At 34.7% G+C, this 20,134-nt stretch overlaps 1 protein-coding gene and 2 non-coding genes across 9 annotated transcripts in view; all 3 read right to left on the bottom strand.

Annotated features, from left to right (window-relative positions):
- Window positions 1-20,134, bottom strand: part of LOC124362179 (SH3 and multiple ankyrin repeat domains protein 3) — a 328,512-nt gene that overhangs the window by 187,007 nt on the left and 121,371 nt on the right. The window lies entirely within an intron of this gene.
- On the bottom strand, window positions 9,613-9,685 carry Trnak-cuu. Its single transcript has one exon. It is a non-coding gene; the product is annotated as a tRNA-Lys (tRNA).
- On the bottom strand, window positions 12,270-12,342 carry Trnak-cuu. Its single transcript has one exon. It is a non-coding gene; the product is annotated as a tRNA-Lys (tRNA).

Genomic DNA, 20,134 nt, shown 5'->3' with positions numbered 1-20,134 from the left:
CTATCTCCAGAGATTCCGTATCCAAACAGAGTGAAATAATTGCGATGTATTGATATATTTCAATCTCTCTCTGGAAATGTACCTTCAGTCAAGAGATGATCAATTGAAACATTTCTTAACTGAAGAGGGCCTGTTCGACAGTGAGGTAGAAATAAATGATTATTCAAAAAGAATGCCAGTTTTGATATATAAAATTAAAAGATTTACTTTAATAAAACACTAAAAATAAATACATCAACATGTTCATGTAACCTTCTGATTTCACGTACGAGAAATTATGTCATGCATAAGACCTCCTCTACTGCGCTGGCACACAACATATTGTATTTTTATTTTATTTTTTTTAGAAAAATAAATGTTATATATTCTCTTAATTTTATATATCATGACCGGCGCTCTTTTTGAATCACCCTATACAAAAAGATTTCAACTGCTTTAACATCGATTTGACATAATACTGGTTGTGTAGATCTAAGAACTGTGAATATATGCAGATGGGCCACGCGACGTGCGCGTGAGGGGGCGGGGAGAGGGGCCTCTTTTCCAAGAACATTGGGTTTTCCCTTAGAACCCATCCTGCGGCTTTTATCGTGATCTAAGAGGCGAGAACTGGAATATTTACTGATTTATTCAGTTTCTTGTGGTTATATTCAAATAAAAGGTGTTCCGATAACTCAGTTCTTTTAAATCAATCACAGAACGACAGCGCGTGGGTGAGGTCAATGTTTCGTGGATGGCTAGTACATCCTGTGCCGCGCGCTCAATCCCTTGACCCATCTATTTAGTTCCAACTTCTGATATAATGAATACTAAAAAACAAGACTGTTTCCTCTATCAGTCAAAACAATTCTTCAACGCCCATTCAAGATCGTAGCGACCAGGAAGTGGTGGACCACGGACCGGTGACGAATGTGTTGGTGTGCGTGTTGTACCTCGCCGCCGCGATTAATCACCGGGCAAGTCCGGCGGTCTGCGAGCGAGTGAGGGCCGCGCCTGCAGGCGTGACCGGAGAAAGTCCCGGGACCGCGTCCTAGCTTGGGCTGCAATACTGCGGCCAATATCATTGGTGATCTTAACAATTATTCTACCCTATCTTCTTTAGGAATCCACATACAGGTATAGGAGGGGATTGGATAATTGTTCTTGCAAAATGGGTTAAACAAACAATTTTAAGATTAATTCAAGGCGAACAATTGGAAAATGTGTAAAAGATTCATTAATGCATTGCATATTAGTTTAATTAAGGCAAATAAATAGATGCTCTTATGGTTACGAGGCCTACGTCATTTATTTATTGGTTTATTCTTCCAACGAAATTACACCAGTAGTACAATTAAATAAGTTATAAAAGAGTATTAACGATTAATGACACTAATAATATTTCCTTACATAATGAAATAAGAAACAGTGTTAAAAATAAACAATCAACAAAAAGGTAAAAAAGGCAAAGACAATAATAGATAGTTAAATATCAAAACGAGCAACACTATAATCACTATCTATGTTTTCCGGTTCGAACCGCATCATATCACCGGAATATTGGAGAAACTAAAACGTTAAACACCAAAATCAGGCAGATTAGTGAACCAAATGCAAGGATACTGAAACATCGATCACAGCGGAACACGGTTTCGTTTCCATACGAGCGATAAGTTTTGAGAAAACAAAATTAAGTTCAAAAAATCATATAGGCCTACTATGCAAGGATAATAAGAAAATCCATAGGAAATAATGAAAAAAGAAATAACTCCAACAAAGGATATACCTGTAGTTATCGAATTGCTGGCAGCCTATGGTAAGGAAGCTATTTTGATCACTGATTTGTCATACAAGGCGTTGACTGGTTACAAGACAGCCAACAAGACAGCCAACCATATTATTGCTCCGCCCCTTCATCGCTTTTATAAGCTAATTGTTTTATTGGCAGTTTCATTCAAACCTGTCATTGGCTCTCAAAAGCTAATCCGAAAACTTTGAAGAATTTGATATTGTATTAACAATGTTTCGAAGTGGTGTGAACCGGTAAACATAGATGATAGTCAAAATAATTTACCTATTTTGTTTGCTATTACTAACGTCCCTATTCGTTTTATGTATGTAGATAGATCTTACGTATATCTGATGTACTTGCACACATGCACTATAAAATTATTTAAACATGAGCCGGTTATATAGAGTTTATAAATATTTAAATTTTGAGTTAATAAGTTTCGCTTACGTAACCTTTTACAAATCCTGCCAATTATTGTAAACATAATAATATTATATAGTATTTTTATACAGTACGCCTAACACTAAATCGATAATGACCACCAAATACTCATTTTTAAATAGGTCCCTTTTTTGAATTTGTTTTAATCACTGAAAGGCCATAATAATTTTAACGTAGGCTATAGAATTTCATGCTTTAAAAATGTACAATCGCAACTTTAGAAAAATTAAACAATACAATCTCGCAATCTTTATAAATTATGAAACAAATGAAAACAAAACGTAACAAGCGATCCATTTCTTCCAGTTTATATATTTTGATAATTACGTTTTAAGAATTTAACGATAAATGCATACATTTTCATAATAAAAGATTAAAACAATTACTTTTTAGGAGTCAAACTATTACAAAGCTGACATTTTTTTTAAATACTAAAGGTGATAACAGTGATTACATAAAAACCATACGTCAACTAGAATTTTCTTATCCATTGTTAACCCCAGACAATAAGACCACCAAAGACTCTGTCCCCTACTGGATATGGACATATGGTTGGTTATTGGTCAATATTTCCAAGAATACTACTTGGCGACACTACTTTCTACAACTTGTGCGCCTCAAGGTTATTGGCACAGATGGTTGTCGACAGAGAAAACAGGAGTGTAATGGCGCTTAGCTGTATCTATGATCCACTTTAGCTCGGAAAACAACACACTGAGTACACAATAATGGCTTCTAACGCTATTACAATAACAGAAGGTAAGCGTGGCGGGTGGTCTTGGGTTTCCTGGAGTGTGCATAGTTCCATGATCCGACTGATAAATTAACTTTAGTCCTTTCCCACCATTTCAAAAGTTTATTTAATCTTTCTTCTGATAACTTCAATCTAAACTTATTGACTAAATATTCTGCAGTGCCTAAGAAAGTTATTAGATTAAAAGAAGTAAAATAAACAAGTCATTACTAACTATATGGTTTCCAATAATTCAGTTAGCAACAATTGACAATAAATATTGTTATGCACGATTTCTGAAAAATGATCATCTGTAGAAAATCAATTACTAATTTTCCTATTTACAAAACACGTATTATTAAAGTAAACTGTGAATTATGTAGAAGAAAACAGTAAGACGTGCACAAAAGCAAAGGAAAATACAGAAATTAGTATTTTTATTTTTAAACACTGCTTCAAACGATGACCGACCAATAGAGTTAATCACAGTTTACGCAATCACTATTAGCGAAGCAGTGATGCCCGCTGAGACAGTAGGATGGGTGTCTCCTCTCGTATCTGACTTATTACTCTTTGTCTACTACCGCCCACGCAGCATTCTCTATGTCAACAGCCTACACCCTGGCCTTCGCCGTCCTTTACCGTCCATTAACTTTGAGGTCAATCCATGCGTCCAAAAGGATTTCGATACAATACATCCTAATTGTTACGGGAAAATAGCAGTTGTTACGTCTTGTACTAAAACATTAAAGCTGCGTTTACACAGCAGTTTGCATCTTTGAGAGTATGAACTTCTTTCAAAATATATATTTGTTGCCTGCCAACTTTCCTCGTTCTGAACAAAATCAAACAGCTGCAAACTAAAATTCGTGTTTCCATTAGTAGTCGGTAAAATGCTGAAACTTTCTTTGATCTTATTTTTGAAGCTCAAATGTCTACTAAAACTTGCAAACTTTTTAGCTGCAATTCATTGATGTAGATAAAATATGGATAAAATGAAGTAAACACGCTTCGTTAACAAACTAATTACCACGGTACTTATATTTATAAATCATTCTATCTGAAAAGAGTGGAATGTAATAGGAACATAAAATAAAATAGTAAAAAACTACTAGTCTAATAGTATAGGCCTACAATAATTTTAAATGGAAAAGCTATACTCCAAAAAAACAACTTCAGCGCCTTTAATGAAGAATATAAATAAAACGATCTGATTACTCTTGAATTTTCGAAAAACACTACTTGCAGTACTTACAAGACAGTAATACTTATCAAAATGTTAGATATAATTACAATTTTGATAGAACACGATATAAACCTGAACATACTTTAGTTAGAGCACATTTCAAAGCCATTACGTGTACAACAGTTATTGTTGGCGGAACAAACGACTTGAAGGTGAAGATTGCACAGAAGGTGACGAGGACCTATCACACTCGGCCGAAGGTGAAGTATTTCTGTTGTTGTGTTTGGATTGGAACCCGTGGTCTGCACACAGGCTCACATGCCTGTGACATGAGAGGAGGTGTCGTTTATAAATACAGTCAGTACATCTAGCTTGACTACTCCCTCCAATTGGCCGTCCATCGACATTTTCCTATTCCCGGGTAGAATGAAAAGTACAACTGTAGTGGGATTATGTTTGTATAAGCGTCAAACCAAGTGTGCAGAATAATAAATAACACGTTGATTGTTGGGTTATTAGAGTTCAGTTTTGTGAAGAGGCTTTTGAAGTGAACGTTCAGACATTCGATACAGCTGAGGCGGGAGGAGACTGCAAAGTTATTCACAACACATTAAATAACAAGAAAAACACTATTACGATTTCGTATTTCCAAAACTATTAACTAACATAATAGGCTTAATCTATTTGAAAAGATTTCAACATAAATTTATATTAACTTCTCATAATTATTAATGGCACATTTTGATTGTTTGAATCATATTCTTAGTACACTTGTGTTCGACTAAATCAAAAGCACATTTATCAACCACAATGACATGTGGTACTTTATGTCTTTGTAGTACTTTATACCCACTCTAAGACATGTAGTTAGTTTGAATTTCTGTACTTCTTCTATACTAAGCGAAATTTACCTTCAACAAGACAGCGCCCCACCTGAAACAAAGAAACATACTATAAGTAAAACTTACTGAGTGGGTGGTTATTATACTATAAATATGATTATTTCATTTTATATTTTGTTAAATTTCGATCACAACATGAGCACCTTACTTAAAATAGTGCAAATAAGTTTATGAAATAGATTTTAACACTCATATTAAAAAAATAAAAAAATATTAAATTATTAACATGTTCTGTGATGTCCGTCCAGGTCGGAAAAAAGAATAAAACTCAGATTACTAAAGTTGAATTAATTAGAAAAAGAGACCTGAGACCAGTGTGCCTGTCTCTCTTCGACAAAGAGCGTCATTCCTATTTTGTAATCAACAAATCCAGTGTAAATATGTATAACGCCCATGCGGAGGAACCCTTTTTGGGAAACTACAAAATACTGAATAAATCGGTAAAAATATACTGGGAGACGAAAGCCAAATTGCACTATATAGGGACACAATGTAGCTTTTCTTGAAACCAATAAAGCAATATTTCCTGTGAAAGAAACCTATTTAATAATAATTTATTGCCGTTACTCATAACATGTTCCATGTATTATATTTATGAATGGCATAAGTATATTGTCTATAACACTCAATTGAACACACTTTGCATTGACACTATTGTGAATGGTGAATTCGTTGGGCCTAATAAATAAAGGTTCATCAGCCACCCAATTTTTGTTTGTTGAGGTCTAAATGGGAGCGTATAAAAGGGTTAAAAGTATAAAACGATTTTATTTCTTAGCTTATAATTTCTCTACCTTGACACGCTTAACACAGTTAACGAGACACATGAATAGAATAGCTACATAATCGTCGGACAACTAGATAAAGATACTGAACGTGGCCAATCTAAAGGTCTGTATATGGTTGGCTGACTGCGATTTAACATTTATTTATCTGTCTGGCGGTTGCTTTTAAGGTTCTCAAGCTAAGAAATATATGATCTGAGATGAAATTATAGTTTCATAATTATTTTTTTACCCTTTCGACAACTCCCATTTCGACCTCTGCCAAACCTAGCGGCAACTGAATATCGATTTTAGTTTGTGTGCCTATATACTTGTTGGATTTTTGGATCTTAGACTATATACAAATGCTTTCGCGTGTAATCAACAGACAGGGAAGCATTACACAATTATCATTTTAGTATCTTTTTGTTCCACAAAACCAATATTATTTCTCTGGTTCTCACGTGAGTATGGGATACAAACCAAATCGTTTGTTCCAGTCCAGTAAATAGAACACAAAAATGTTCACGGTGAATCCAGAATACTGTCGGTCTCACGCACCGATCAATACTGTACTTGTATCTCAACCACATACCCAAACTAATTAGTCTCAATAAACTAAAATGTGAACATTCTACATTAGTTCCATTTGCGTGTATTTCGAACCGAGTAAATGTAAAGCTGAGATGACAAAAACGTGGATTTTAACTACTGTGTGGCGCCGCCAGAGTGCAGCAGAGCAGCTCTCCGACTAATGAGTGGGGAGGACCACTCAGAGCGCGGTGCGGCGGCTTTCATAGCAATTACCGTCTAAACTCTCGTTAACAGACCAATTAAATAAGCATGTGAATGCGAAATAAATGCATAACGCCAGTAGGCTTATCGTTCGTTATGACAAGCCAAGTGTAAACTGCGGCATGATCCTAATGTTTTAAACAGTTTCGTAGATATATTTTGGCTGTAGTGCTTCAATAAAAAATATGGGTCACAATTCGTGGTACGCCCCTAAATGTTAAACGTTTTCCTATGCAGCTTTAGCTAAACTATTTCATGCATTTATATATATATATATATATATATATATATATATATATATATATATATATATATATATATATATATATATATATATATATATATATATATATATAATATATATATATATATAATAATATAAATAATATACTCTCGGGTGCTATGCAATATATATATATATACAGGGTGATTCATGAAGTTCTCCCCCCACTTCTACAGCACATTGTACTAGTAAAAATAATGAAAAAATGTTATATAAACATAGGTCCGAAAACGCTTCGTTAGCGAGTTACAGCTAGCGAAAGATTTCGCCTGAATTCCTGGGTAAAGAGTAAAATAAAGCCATACTGAACTTTTGGAAAGGTTAATTAAGTAAGAAATATCGTGGATTCTTATGTATTTTTACCTGATAAAGCTAATAAAATAGGTTTCAGAACTGTACCTGTAGTAGTTTTTGAGGTATTCAGGGTTAAATGCAAAAAATTGGGGCACGAAACAATGTTTTTTTAAGTTTGATGTACAATAACTTTGTTAAATTGGTAATAAATACATAAAATCAGCAAAAATTAATTGTAGAGAATTTAATTCTGAGAAAATTGATATAATCAAAGTCTAAAATAAAACAGAAATAAGTACCAAAAAAATCGATTTTATTCAGTATAATACATTACTAGCTGTAAAGAAATACCGTACGGTATTTAGTTAAAATAAAATAAAAACAAAATGTTTGTTCCTTAATGATGAGGAACATCATTGTACAACTATTTTTTGATATCTGTTAACTGCAGAGCCATTTATTTCAAAAATGTAATTTAATAATCGACGAAATCTGAGCCCGAGGGTACCGAAAACCTTTGATTATAGTTATTTGATATTGTGGCAAATACTTTATAGTTTTTTCATATAAGAATAACTGAAACCACAATATATGGTAGGTAGTCTACATAGGGTTTATCAAAGAAAGCTGGGTTATTTAAAGCAATTCGCTATCTACAAGAATCAAGGTCGATTAATAAATAAATATTAATTTATTTAGACGGTAAGTAAAAAGAATAAATCCGCAGAGGTTATGTAAGGTCAGTAAATAATTGAACAGCTGTTAAGCATATTCTGTCATCTGGTCGGCGCTGTGCCCGGCCCAGCGGTAACGGTCGATATCGGTGCTGTACATGATTTATGCCAGTGTCCAGTTTCAGAATGACGCCGGCTTTATTCTGTTCTCATATTTTACGTATTTGCATAGACTTATAATTTTAGTGTAAAATTTCCTGTATAAAAAATTAATGGCTTTCGAAACTGGTCATGAAATTAGAACAAGTATGCACACTAAATGGATCTTGAAAACTGTAAGAGATACAGCAAAGATTAAATGGGCAGAGTTGAGGGTAAGAACAAGATCAATTAATTAATGTGGTCAAGTTGATTGATGGTACAATAAGAGCTCGTTCGTCACTTTTCTGTACTGCTATTTATTGTTAGAATACTTTTTACTACTTTAGAAACGTATTTTTGTGGAAAAAGGTTCTCACATTTTAGCACGAAAAACATCGTAATGGATGGTGTTATCACTTTAACACATTATGGCTAAGGTGGATACCTATGAATACTAATTTTGTACGGGTATACCAAACCAGAAGTTCTGCCTTCTTTATGTTAACACACATACACCTATAATGGATGTAAAAGAGCCTTAGCGAATATTTATTTCTTATAGAGGAGACATTCTATGGGGCGGAGCGAGATTCTGTTTCTAGTCGAGTCAGTTCGTCCAGAAGAAACAAGAGTGTGCTGGTGTTGCCAATATGTCGTACCAGCATTTAGTAATGGTTCACAAGCAACTCGCCCTCGTTATCTGTAGCGGAAACTCTTTAGACAATAAGGAAATGGGTATGAATAAAATTACATTTTACAAATCGTAAATCTCCTCCTCTTGTAACGCATCAAATAAACAGCTAGAAAAAACACATGCTTACCAAAAATATGTTTGAGCTTTTTCCAAAACACAATGAAGACATTTAGGTTTAAAATTTGGAATTTTGTTGTTGTAAATAATAAACATTATCCTTAAAATTCAGTAACACGGAACGTTAAATTATCCCAAAGGAGTTACTAAGCAAATAAATTTAGACTAGAATAATCAATGAATGTTTCCTTTCTTAAAAAAATAGTGTGTTCTCTAAGTGTTCAACTCAAAACAGTAATTATAAAGTATATAATCAACATTTCTTGTTACAGCAAGACAAAACATTTTTGTAAAGATTGCATTTCATAATTTAACACAATTATGTTAAAACGAGGCTATTTCACTTTAACTCGAGATAGCTTTCTACTACGAGACAGGTATATCTAATCTAATTTTAAAAAAATTATCTCGTGGTATGAATATTCCGAGCCGGTGTAAACACTACAAGCTTAAAATAATATTGTAATGCTAATAGTCTAGGAAATATTCCATTTTCAAAGCTGAGATGTAAAATATTGAACTGTGTTAGCGCAAAGGTGACATTGATCACTTTATTTGAATACGTAGTTTCTAAGATATATGGACTATCTGTTTTGCTGTACAAAATTATACATGCTTTGGCTTCATAATTTTACATTATATAAATAGAAAATTTGTATGTTAAAAAATTAATAACCTTTTGATAAAATGTATATAAAGAGTGGAACTGACAAATAAATACCGGTATATTTAGAATTCTATACTAAGAAACAGTATTCAGCAATATTAAACCACTTAAAATACACTACAGGTCTACGAAGAGTGGCAAAATTTTCACCGCCCAACGTGGGGCTCGAACCCACGACCCTGAGATTAAGAGTCTCATGCTCTACCGACTGAGCTAGCCGGGCTTGAAGACTCTCGACCGTAATTTCGCACTAGACCCTTTACACAGCCGACTCGGCATGCTTTGTAAAGGGACAAAAATAGCAGTTTAGTCGTGTCTGGCCCGAGGACCCCCCGAGACTACACGTCTGTTTCCGCGAGTTTTTGATGGATTCGATAAATTTAGGTCCTCATTCTTAAATTATATTCACAAACATATTACAGAACTCAAAGAATCTATGATGGTGTATATCCCATCTTGGCAATAAATAGCACTATTTTCCAAATCCGAATTTTATAGATTTACCAAAACATTGATTTGTAAAGTTCTGTACATATGTGTAGACTATGATAATACTATAGTTAATGAGAAAAATAATTTCACAATCTATATCTCTGACTCTATGTTTGGAGTAAAACGACAAGAACATTAGTTCAAAACAAACACTTGTGGTTATCTAGAATTGAAGGAAACTACTATGAGGTTATTTGTAGTCATGGCCATGACTTGACATTAACTTCAGTTTATCTCAACTTTGTATTGAAGCTGTGTAATGTTCTAGGCGACATGGGAGAGATAAACTAGCGGCAAAGTTGAGATGCTCCTCCAAGTTTAGCTGTTAAAATTATGCCCAACTCGATAACTATCTAACGAGCCGAATTGTTCACCAGACAATCGTTATTGTTGAGAAACTATAATCATACTTTTCGTAAATTACCTTACTTATTCCACAGTTATACGTTTGTGTCACAAATATATTTATCAAAAATTGTGTTTTAGTTGTTCCAATTGCGTTTTCTTCCCGGCACCAAAATAGTTTGATGTTTATGCTAAGAACAAACAATACAAATGTTTTATGTACGAGGAACAAATTAACTTTTATGATCAAAAGGTTATTTTATTTAATGCAGCCGATACAAATATATAGTTTCAAATGATCGAATACATTTTTTTTTAATTTCCATCTTTGAATATATAAAAATAGGTTTGTTCAGCTAAGAATCAAATCTGTTGGTCTTATCTTTTTACCAATGGTACAGCGGTATAGCGGTTATCGCAAGATAACCAAATCAAGCAACGTCGAGCGTGGCTACTGCTTGGAGTGGTGACCGCAAGCAGCCCGCCTCCCGGACATTGGTGGTGGTTCGGGTCACCTTTTAAGTATAAGAGAGGACTTCTCAGCCCTAACTTCGCCTGGTGAGATAGAATATCCTTTATTGTTTATAATAACTCAAAATACAACGAGTTCCATTTTATCTTAAAAAGCCATTTCCTTATTTTTTAGACAGAAAAGAGTGTACCATCTACTGTAGCATACACGCTCCCTTTTCTGTCAGAAGAAAACATTAATTTCGCACAAGGTACAAACATTTTTTATAACTTCTATATTCCCATCATAATTAAAAATTCCACATAACAAGTGTTTTAACTAAATCACAAATTCAGTCGATTGCAAAGTCGATGTTATTTAAAGCAAGAATGAACGGCAAGAACAAAATAAAGAAATTTGCAATGGTGAGAAGGAAATTGACGATCCTACTTTGGCACTAAGTATTCAACAGGCAAGTTATTGTACAACAAATTAAACCATCCTGGTATTTTTTTGAGACGGAAGTTGCATCTACTGTGGACGAAAACATGTCTTAGCTACTATATTTATGGATAAGGAGCTTGCGTGGCTGGAGTTGAGATCGATTTTTGTTACTTTTGTCGGAGTCCAAAACTGCTTGAGAACCGCTTCCTCTGGATGGTTTCTATCTCCGCTATCGCTCAGTCATTTTGTAGTTCTAGAAAATATCGACATGCTATCCTCATCCACCGTCATGCGGAGTTTTTAATTTCTATTAATAACAAAATGATTTGTAAATTGCGATTGTCTAGAACAACCTTGCTAGAAGAATAGTCTGATAATAAGAAAAAAAACACTAATAAACTCATATATTCGCATTTATTATTATGTATGAGAGGAAAGCACTTGACGGTCCACGTTTCATTCATGGAAACCAATTATCTCACATCAATGTGGTGCAAAGAGTTATAAAGTCACTTGTGCACAGACATCATATGCGTATAGTCTAGTAACCTATGTTATAACCTATTTCGAGTTTTGCATTTATTGCGCGTGCCTCACCTACGCGTAACTGAGGACCGGAATAAGCGAGCACGCGATGACGAGAATGGATAAAAGTCACTGAAGATTGATCCGACCCGAGACAGCTAATTTATTTCATATTTACTGACTACTACTGTATTTCAATCAATATTTAATTTAATTTGAAGAAAGAGTTGAATTTGCTGCATAATAACATCAATAAACACTCAGCCACTACATCAACAGCCACTAAATTAATTTTTGTCGGCGTTTTCCACATTTTTATACGAGCATTTCAAATTTGGTCTAAATATACTTTTTGTGCTCTACCATTCCACTAAAAATGTGTTGGGAATAAGAAAACCTGTTTCGATTGACAATCCCTAATCCCTATTTTTACTAGTAGACACATTTATGATTCGATCCCACAAAAATAAAAAAACAAAGCAGATGATACAGGTGTACCACTCGTAAGTACATAGTTGTGCAATAATTGTAAACAGTAGCAAAAAACATGCGCCCAACGTGGGGCTCGAACCCACGACCCTGAGATTAAGAGTCTCATGCTCTACCGACTGAGCTAGCCGGGCTTAGATAGTAAACAGAGATAATCAATATTAGACCATCTTCTGCACTTTGCATCAATCTTTAATACACATAAATGTAAATATAGTCCGGTCAATTTAGACATTGACCCTTACAAAAATTCCCAGAAAGCTGAAAATTTGTAATAGATGTTAGGGACACCATTGTTATAAAATTGTGAAAAGTCCCCATCGATCCCATGTCTGCAAAAGTTTATATTCAAGGTCAAATTTCACAAAAATAGGTTTTTTGAAGTTTTCAGCTAAACGGTTAGTTTTATGAAAAAATATTTTCAAACAAAAAAATTTTAGATCATGCAATTATCTACAGAAATGCTCCTAATGCTTTTTTCCATAACACTAAACCATTTTTGAGAAAAAAAACCATTACAAAATTTTCTTAAGCTGTATTGTCTATAATATGGACACGTTTCCACGCCACCTATGAGGTAGTGTAGCACGATTTTTTTTAATGTGGTTTTCCCAGTAGGCATATTCCACAGTCTATTCCAGTAAAATTTAATGAATTTTTGGTTATTTCTTCTTCTTTTCAGTCGTTGCACTCATGTTAGTGTGGTCGTTGTCGATCAGGTACAGCTCGAATGAGAAGTCCCTTTATACTTGGTTGTAAACATATTTTATTCATCATTATTGTCACTAATTATTTCCTCTTCTTCCCCTCCATCTTCTTCTCTATCTCTATTTTCTTCTTCCTCCTCATCTTCTTGAGTAGACGTAAATTGTACTAACAGCGATACATCAGTTGTTTCGTCGTTCATGTCGAAACCTTCTTCTGTTGGAGAATCAACATTTGAACACGATTGGCCTTGACAAGTGGTACACGCTAGTGAACAAAATAATTCTACTTTTTTGCAGCGCATCTTAAGTTACAACCCTTTTTGCAGTTGCAAAAAAACAGAATTAAGGATGTTTTCTGGTGCAGGTTAAAGAAGTGTGTGGGTTGGTTCCAATGCATTATTGACATCCTTCCAACCCCATTGTTTTGGGTCTAGTTGATTACCAAAGCCACACCTGAACCTAGTAATATACAGGATAAAAACTGTTGGTTAGCGGAAGCTGCGATTGGAGGAATGCAAGCTAATTGCACACGTTTTTTTTATTACGTGTTTGTTTTGCCAAAAGATAAGTAACGTAATTTGTCTATCAAAGTAATTTTTGGAGCTCCATATACAGACAGAAGAAAGCCAATTTCTGGTGAAGAGTTGATATCTTAGAAAGCTTGTGCACAAGTATTAAAAAAAATTGTTGTTTTACCCCTTCGAAACATTGCCGATGTTTTATCACAGCCAGTCATAGCATGTAAAAACTGTATATGATTGAACCGATTGATTATCTTTCCTGAATAATTGCTGCCGCAGTTGATAGGGCCTTCATTGATCTTCTTTGCCTTTAGGTTTTTTCAATCTAAGCTTGATTGATAATATCATGATAATTGGGATAATTGGGAGTGCCGATGGCTGAACGGTCTAAGTCGTTGGACTTTGGGTCTGAGTTAGAGATAGCGCAGTTTCAAATCCTGTCTGTAACCGTTGCACTTTTTATCAGTACTATCAACCTCGTACTTTATCGACTCTCCCCCTTATTCTGTTTGATAAGATCCTCGCACAGGCCAGTGGCCCATGAGGACGGACAGAATAAGCTTAAAAGGGGATCGGTCTCTCCTTTTTTAACAAAAAAAATTAACAAGAAAAGATACAATGTTAATTGTCCTAGTTTCCTGAGTAATAATGACTCTATTACTATAATTTAACTTCAATCGTAATTTAAATTTTTCTGTTATCAACACTTACGTTTTTACAAATATTTTCTAATTCTTCTAACGTAAACTGGCAGTCATCAATACTTTCAATATATGAAAATATTTTATCCCATGGCGAGATACAATGCTTTATCTTGAGGACGGCCCCCGACTTAGCCTCCATTGGTCGGCTTTTAAAAATGATACAAAGCAATCATTATGGTACTTAGCTTCAGCAGTAACTAAAATCGTGTTCAAACTCAATGCGAGCAACAATAGTTTTTGCTGTGTCAACAGAACAAGACTGAGCTGATTTCATAACTGAGTCTTTAAATGAAAGAGTTCTAATGTTACAAATTTTACGACGAGAGATATGTGCTTGTTTCTTTTTGTATTCCTCACTCAACTCGTCACCGCAAAATAAACAACAATTTTTTAAAAGAAAAATATGACTCACTTACATGTGCTCTAGTACGAGGAGGACTTTTTGAGAGGTACTAGCTGATTCCTCTTCATGTTGCTGTTTTGCTGCTGCAATTGTACTCTTTCTATTGTATTGTTTGTGACACTGCACATGATTTGTTGCTGAATTTACATTCTTCAAGTAGTCAGTAAATTGATTCCCCCCTTGAACACTCACGTTAAGTAACGTCTTCATGCTGCAATAAACAATAACACATTTCACTTGAAGATAAAAGTTTAGTGCAAATAAAACATTTTTGCGACGTATTTGAGTGAATACAGCACAAACTTTAACAGAGAATATTTGAAATAACTATGTGTTTTCACTACAAAGGAATTTTCAAGACTAACAGTGATTTAGGTGCGACCTCAAGAAAAGCAGGTGGACGGAACAGTCACTCGAACATTGGAATGACAGGAAGATGTTGTTCAAACGGCACATGGTCCCTTAAAATTAGGGACTCCGTTTTTTTAATATCATATTCTTAGAATTATCGGTCAATATGAATGTATTAGTCACGCAGACTTATAGTTTTACTTATATTACACGCCCAATGATATCATAGGCAGCTCAGTCGTGCTTATTATAGACAATACAGCGTAAGAAAGTTTATAATTGTTTTTTCTCAAAGATGGTTAGTGTTATGATAAAAAGCATAAGGAGCATTTTTGTAAATAATTGCATGATCTACAATTTTTTGTTTGAAATATTTTTTCATAAAACTAACAGTTTTCGCTGAAAAATTCAAAAAACCTATTTTTGTGCAATTTGACCTTGAATAAAAATTTTTGCAGACATGGGATCGATGGGGACTTTTTCACAATTTAATAACAATGATATCCCTAACATCTATGCAAATTTTCAGCTTTCTGGGAATTAATGCAAAGTTACCCCTATTTTTTTGGCTAAATTGACCGGACTAATATAGTAATTTGGCCGTGATCAGTAAGTAAACAAACTATTCCTCTTTACCAAGAAAGTACTAGTATATATCATGAGAATAGTCTATATATACATAAATCCGGGTTCGAATCATGGCTGTGCAATTACTTTTTGTGATACAATGTTTATTGAAATAAAATTAGACTATTAATTGCTATTTATCAATATTTTAAATTATGTAAATCAGTTGTTTGACAGGTATTTGGTCTCTTTATCATATGTTTGTTTGTTTACTTAAACACGTATGTGACAGAAACGGCTAAATTCAAAATAATTCTATCGTAAAAAGTAAGAGTGGTGTAGTAGTGGTAGCGCACTCACCCGGAAAGTGGGAGACCCGGGTTCGAGTTCCGGCGGAGCAAGTACCTTTTGCGATTCTATATATATTGACTCACAAAAGGTACTTGCAAAAGATATATACGTATGTGTATATATATATATATATATATATATATATATACTCGAGTCTACTTTTGTTGTGGATGAAGGGGGTATACCACTATCATGTTACAAAACTATAAAGCGCCATGTTTACAACAGCTGTAGTGTGTTCAGGGAATCCGAGGAATTAGGCTAGGAACCAAGAGACAATCTGCACTGTATAAGCAACAGCATGTTGTTCTTTTTTCAGCTTATATTTTTCTTAGCTCCAAACATTTAAACCGATTATAACTAATAACACCGATTATATAACACTTAATAATAGCTATATCACAAACATAAAAGAATAAAAAGGATGAAAGTCACCACTTGAAGGGTCTGTTTAATTACCCCAAGTTAGTGTTTAAGGGTTCGTTTTAAGTGTGTCAAGCTAAGAAAAATATAATCCTACACCCTCCTATTTAGTCCTCCACCAAAACTGACTCGGCTGATATAATGGATTTTTTTCTAAGAGAAAGTTACACCTTCCAAATTTTAGAAAATACCAGGTTGTGTCCTTTCGTAATACTAGGACTTGTTTCTCCATCAGAAACATATAGAAGTTAATACATTATAGTAGACTCTGGTTTCGAAAAATACATTTAGAACAGCGGGTGCAAAACCACAAGTGCCAAGGAAAATACAAAAACGTTACTTGAAGATTTAGAACAGTTGATAGTTAACTAAGGTGATGCTGTTGTGTGTGGACGAACACCTGGAAAGGTTGTTTAAATTTTGTTTAACCCTTTAGTGCTGGTGCGGCGGTCTGCCAGACCCACATTTTGGTACTTTTTTAATAAACGTACCAAAATACTTTGTTAAATACTAATGTGGTTTTATCATTATGTAGATTTTATTTAATTACATATATTATCATCACTGTTTGAAGTATTTTAAAATATTTTACCTGCATTACTTCCAATCTTTAAAATTGTATGTAAAAAATGAACAGTTTTTATTAATTGGTTTAGAAAATAAATATGCCATACATGTTAACATTATACAAATATAAAGTGACATATAAAATGTATTTTGAATATATGTTATATTGTCTCATAATGACATATTTCTTATTTTTCCTACATAAAATTACTTAACTTTAAACGAAATATGCGTTAGCCCTTAACAAAAACAAAACACCCTTTTATTTTTTTTTCACACGTTTTACTTGCCAAATTCACTGCTTATAATTCAGAGCAATATGTACAATATAAAAAGTACGCAGAACTACCGGGCAATATTAATAAACTACTTATGCAGAAAGTGTATACAATTAATCCTTAATCTGATTCAGCTTCGGGTTTCAGGCACTCATCAAAAACAGTTTTCATGTACTTTATCCACATTGGTTTACTACATTTTGTACAGGAAGCACTTGTGTTATGCCCCTGTTCCTTGGACACACGGCGCGTTTAACTTTCTTCTTATCGAGTTTGCTCCGTTGGTGTTTGCTTCCTCCAACTTGTGCAATCTTATTTATAGACTGCCGGATATATTTCGGAATATAGGCAATAGCAGGTCGCCACACAGCTTATGGCCACCATTGCAAATATAATTTCCTTCCTTATTTTCATCTGTAGTAGAATGAACGCCGTGATCAGAATCACGTGACCATGTCGGTCTTCTTCATCATGACTGATTCCGGTTCCATAAGAAAGTTATCAACTTCATTCCATATGTTTAGATATAGTGCCTGACTCTGTTTTAATTTCTTCTCTTTTGAATCCATTACCAAAACTGTACACTCTAAACAAAATATCAAATAACTCAAGAGTTAAAGTTTTAAAAAAACTGAAAACAGTTAAAATGATATTGTATTTTCAAAATAATTAATTGTAAAAAATCACTGCTAGGACACTAATGTTAACGTAAAATTATTTCTTGATCCTTCCAAAGTTAAAGCAAAGATTCTTTTTCTGTAATTTGAAATATTATCTATTGATGTCCAGATCTTCCTTGAAATGCTAATCACTTTAGCAACTACAACTATGTTTCACTGTTGTCACTTAACCGCATACTAAGTTGATGTGGTTACAGTTACACAATGATGCATTACAAAGTTGTATTACTTACAAATATTTTTTATTTATTTATTTACAAATGCACTTGATTTTGCCTTATTGTTTAATATGCATACAATAAAAATGCTATATCTGCTAACTCGCCCTACATTGTCGGCGCTATATTTACTTTTACATTGTAAATGTGCGAGATATCTGACATTTCTGACACCTCTGGTATTTCTTTGACGTGCTTAAAGGGCCCCATACACCTGCGAGTCTGACTCGCGAGCCTGGCTCGACTCGCCTAGAAATGGACCAAATCCGTCAGTGTATGGACAATAAACAGCCGAGCCGAGTCAAATTCAGGCGAGCCGAGCCGGATCCGCCACTGCTTGCCGTGGGGCTCGGCTCGGCTCGGCTCGAGTATCAGTTCGCCAGTGTATGGCGCATTACGGATCGGACTCGTGCTCGTGAAAAATCTGTTCATTCCGTTTTCACTACTGTAGGCCAAACGTTACGCACCACTCGTTCCGCCAAGGGTAAGGTGTTTTGTTTGTTTTGAGTTAACATGGCTGACTCCAAGTTATTTATGAGCTCTGATTTTTTAACAACATTTATTGAAGAGTATCGAAATTTGCCAATAGCATTTATTATATGTAGACCGTCCGGTAGCCAGAAAACGGAGAGTAGCAGTGAGGCGTTCCTCTGGTGGTATAGCGTTTCGCAGTATAGTGTCTTTTTTTGTTATAAGCGGTTCAACCTTGTCTAATAACATGTTAAAACTTTCAGCTGACATCCTTAAATAGTTCTGATAGTCTTGGCGACTATCATTCCTAACAAAATTCAATAAATTCATGTGACTAAATGTCTTTCTACAGTATTTAGTAACCAATTCTTTGACCACATTACCCTTTTCTTCCGTTTCTTCTTAAATACACCTAGCTCATCTAACACTATGACCGCAGCTGCAACCTTCTTCGAAAAACTCATGTTTGCAACTGGGCGAACAAGATACGTAGGTGTATGGTGAATAATCAGCGGATCCGGCTCGCGAGCTAGGCTCGGCGGGCCAGGCTCGCGAGCCAGACTCGCAGGTGTATGGGGCCCTTAAGACCCGGCTGTTGTGAAACGATCTCAATCCCCCCCCCCCCCATAAGAATAATGTTAAACCTCATGCACTTTTACGCCCTTGTTTTTGATCGTAACGTCATTGAGATGCACATTTTAAGAAATAATTAATACGCATCCAAAACCTCTTGGTTTTGTAAAACACTTAAGTGTATACGTTACAGCCAAAGTAATTAATCTTCTTATTGTACATAACGTCTATTTATTATGTATAATAGCTAGTGGTTTTGCTCAAAGTAATTAATAACGCTCTATTTATCACTTTATCCAGCCATTATACATAGTGTCTGACTAAATGTGGTCAAAGTGATTAACTATGATTTATTTACCACTGCATGCAGCCATTAAGTTGGGTTAAGTCAGATTATATTACGTTCGGTTAGGTTGCGTATATTAGGTTGATTTGGGTCGGGTTAGGTTTGATTCGGTTCGGTTCGGTTAGGTTACGTCACTTCAAAAGGCCTTTTTGTCACCTGACTTCCCCCACCATCCTAAAATAATTATGTCGACCAACCTGTGTTAATTATTCTTTAAAATGCGTGTTCCAAGTTATTACTTCTATATGACTATTATTACTTTAGCCAAATCGTATTAATAATCAGAGATTACACATAATAACTGATTAATCACTAGACTGAAACATGTACTTTTGGATTATTTAAACGATGAAGAACAAACACGTTTAAAATTATTCTCTTTAACCTCTAAAAATATTGAACAAACTAAAAAGCGTTTCAATGCGTACCAACTATATCCTTGAATGAGACATCATCCGTAATTATTCTACGACCAAAACTAAGGTTGCAAAAGTGCATGAGTATTGAAAGGGTACAGAAAGAATGTCTTATTTTACCAGGCGAAGTTAGGCCTCTCTAAAATTTGACCTGGGGCTTACTGGCTTAAAGATGACTTCCGAATCACCACCAACCGCCAGGCAGGCGGGCAGCTTGCTAGAACAGGATCTCTTAACGGTCACCCATCCAAGCAGCAGCCACGCTCGACGTTACTTGATTAGGTTATCTTGATCACTACGCCATTGGCTTTAAAAATGTTCTTATTGAACCTACGATCAAAGCAGCCTTC

This window comes from Homalodisca vitripennis, chromosome 5, assembly GCF_021130785.1.
Source record: "Homalodisca vitripennis isolate AUS2020 chromosome 5, UT_GWSS_2.1, whole genome shotgun sequence".
Classification (NCBI taxonomy): domain Eukaryota; kingdom Metazoa; phylum Arthropoda; class Insecta; order Hemiptera; family Cicadellidae; genus Homalodisca; species Homalodisca vitripennis.
This window is presented reverse-complemented; position numbering and strand designations above follow the sequence as displayed.